The sequence below is a fragment of the Synchiropus splendidus genome, chromosome 5 (assembly GCF_027744825.2).
Source record: "Synchiropus splendidus isolate RoL2022-P1 chromosome 5, RoL_Sspl_1.0, whole genome shotgun sequence".
Lineage (NCBI taxonomy): Eukaryota > Metazoa > Chordata > Actinopteri > Syngnathiformes > Callionymidae > Synchiropus > Synchiropus splendidus.
Window position 1 is genome coordinate 21,035,001 of NC_071338.1, and position 2,500 is coordinate 21,037,500.

At 55.0% G+C, this 2,500-nt stretch overlaps 6 non-coding genes across 6 annotated transcripts; all 6 read left to right on the forward strand.

Annotated features, from left to right (window-relative positions):
- Positions 1-85: 85 nt before the first annotated feature.
- LOC128759702 (5S ribosomal RNA) lies at positions 86-204 on the forward strand. Its single transcript, XR_008414626.1, has one exon. It is a non-coding gene; the product is annotated as a 5S ribosomal RNA (ribosomal RNA).
- Positions 205-506: 302 nt separating this feature from the next.
- Positions 507-625, forward strand: LOC128759703 (5S ribosomal RNA). Its single transcript, XR_008414627.1, has one exon. It is a non-coding gene; the product is annotated as a 5S ribosomal RNA (ribosomal RNA).
- Positions 626-927: 302 nt separating this feature from the next.
- On the forward strand, positions 928-1,046 carry LOC128759704 (5S ribosomal RNA). Its single transcript, XR_008414628.1, has one exon. It is a non-coding gene; the product is annotated as a 5S ribosomal RNA (ribosomal RNA).
- Positions 1,047-1,348: 302 nt separating this feature from the next.
- Positions 1,349-1,467, forward strand: LOC128759706 (5S ribosomal RNA). The gene has a single exon (XR_008414630.1). It is a non-coding gene; the product is annotated as a 5S ribosomal RNA (ribosomal RNA).
- Positions 1,468-1,769: 302 nt separating this feature from the next.
- On the forward strand, positions 1,770-1,888 carry LOC128759708 (5S ribosomal RNA). Its single transcript, XR_008414631.1, has one exon. It is a non-coding gene; the product is annotated as a 5S ribosomal RNA (ribosomal RNA).
- A 302-nt stretch (positions 1,889-2,190) lies between these two features.
- On the forward strand, positions 2,191-2,309 carry LOC128759709 (5S ribosomal RNA). The gene has a single exon (XR_008414632.1). It is a non-coding gene; the product is annotated as a 5S ribosomal RNA (ribosomal RNA).
- The last annotated feature ends 191 nt before the right edge of the window (positions 2,310-2,500 follow it).

Below are 2,500 nucleotides of genomic sequence, written 5' to 3' on the forward strand. Positions count from 1 at the left end.
CTGGTTAATTTCCTCTGGAATGTTGTCGGGGTACCCGGCCCCTTGTGGGTCAGCTATAAGAGGCCAAAGTTGGGCAGCAGCTTTCGCTTACGGCCATACCACCCTGAACATGCCCGATCTCGTCTGATCTCGGAAGCCAAGCAGGGTCGGGCCTGGTTAGTACTTGGATGGGAGACCGCCTGGGAATACCAGGTGCTGTAAGCTTTTGCCTCAGTGGACTGCCCCGTAAAATTACTTTGCTCTGGCTCCCCTCCACTTTTGCGCTTTGTTTTTCAAACGCGCTTTCCCAGGATGCTTTCGCTTTGCTCTGAGCACATAATGCGTCTTCTTACTCCGCTCGAGAGCCACGTGGAGGAGAGGTCGGCCAAAGTAGAACTGACGGCGGCGTGGAGAGTCAGCGTCCCACTCTGACAATTGCCAGCTGGTTAATTTCCTCTGGAATGTTGTCGGGGTACCCGGCCCCTTGTGGGTCAGCTATAAGAGGCCAAAGTTGGGCAGCAGCTTTCGCTTACGGCCATACCACCCTGAACATGCCCGATCTCGTCTGATCTCGGAAGCCAAGCAGGGTCGGGCCTGGTTAGTACTTGGATGGGAGACCGCCTGGGAATACCAGGTGCTGTAAGCTTTTGCCTCAGTGGACTGCCCCGTAAAATTACTTTGCTCTGGCTCCCCTCCACTTTTGCGCTTTGTTTTTCAAACGCGCTTTCCCAGGATGCTTTCGCTTTGCTCTGAGCACATAATGCGTCTTCTTACTCCGCTCGAGAGCCACGTGGAGGAGAGGTCGGCCAAAGTAGAACTGACGGCGGCGTGGAGAGTCAGCGTCCCACTCTGACAATTGCCAGCTGGTTAATTTCCTCTGGAATGTTGTCGGGGTACCCGGCCCCTTGTGGGTCAGCTATAAGAGGCCAAAGTTGGGCAGCAGCTTTCGCTTACGGCCATACCACCCTGAACATGCCCGATCTCGTCTGATCTCGGAAGCCAAGCAGGGTCGGGCCTGGTTAGTACTTGGATGGGAGACCGCCTGGGAATACCAGGTGCTGTAAGCTTTTGCCTCAGTGGACTGCCCCGTAAAATTACTTTGCTCTGGCTCCCCTCCACTTTTGCGCTTTGTTTTTCAAACGCGCTTTCCCAGGATGCTTTCGCTTTGCTCTGAGCACATAATGCGTCTTCTTACTCCGCTCGAGAGCCACGTGGAGGAGAGGTCGGCCAAAGTAGAACTGACGGCGGCGTGGAGAGTCAGCGTCCCACTCTGACAATTGCCAGCTGGTTAATTTCCTCTGGAATGTTGTCGGGGTACCCGGCCCCTTGTGGGTCAGCTATAAGAGGCCAAAGTTGGGCAGCAGCTTTCGCTTACGGCCATACCACCCTGAACATGCCCGATCTCGTCTGATCTCGGAAGCCAAGCAGGGTCGGGCCTGGTTAGTACTTGGATGGGAGACCGCCTGGGAATACCAGGTGCTGTAAGCTTTTGCCTCAGTGGACTGCCCCGTAAAATTACTTTGCTCTGGCTCCCCTCCACTTTTGCGCTTTGTTTTTCAAACGTGCTTTCCCAGGATGCTTTCGCTTTGCTCTGAGCACATAATGCGTCTTCTTACTCCGCTCGAGAGCCACGTGGAGGAGAGGTCGGCCAAAGTAGAAATGACGGCGGCGTGGAGAGTCAGCGTCCCACTCTGACAATTGCCAGCTGGTTAATTTCCTCTGGAATGTTGTCGGGGTACCCGGCCCCTTGTGGGTCAGCTATAAGAGGCCATAGTTGGGCAGCAGCTTTCGCTTACGGCCATACCACCCTGAACATGCCCGATCTCGTCTGATCTCGGAAGCCAAGCAGGGTCGGGCCTGGTTAGTACTTGGATGGGAGACCGCCTGGGAATACCAGGTGCTGTAAGCTTTTGCCTCAGTGGACTGCCCCGTAAAATTACTTTGCTCTGGCTCCCCTCCACTTTTGCGCTTTGTTTTTCAAACGCGCTTTCCCAGGATGCTTTCGCTTTGCTCTGAGCACATAATGCGTCTTCTTACTCCGCTCGAGAGCCACGTGGAGGAGAGGTCGGCCAAAGTAGAACTGACGGCGGCGTGGAGAGTCAGCGTCCCACTCTGACAATTGCCAGCTGGTTAATTTCCTCTGGAATGTTGTCGGGGTACCCGGCCCCTTGTGGGTCAGCTCTAAGAGGCCAAAGTTGGGCAGCAGTTTTCGCTTACGGCCATACCACCCTGAACATGCCCGATCTCGTCTGATCTCGGAAGCCAAGCAGGGTCGGGCCTGGTTAGTACTTGGATGGGAGACCGCCTGGGAATACCAGGTGCTGTAAGCTTTTGCCTCAGTGGACTGCCCCGTAAAATTACTTTGCTCTGGCTCCCCTCCACTTTTGCGCTTTGTTTTTCAAACGCGCTTTCCCAGGATGCTTTCGCTTTGCTCTGAGCACATAATGCGTCTTCTTACTCCGCTCGAGAGCCACGTGGAGGAGAGGTCGGCCAAAGTAGAACTGACGGCGGCGTGGAGAGT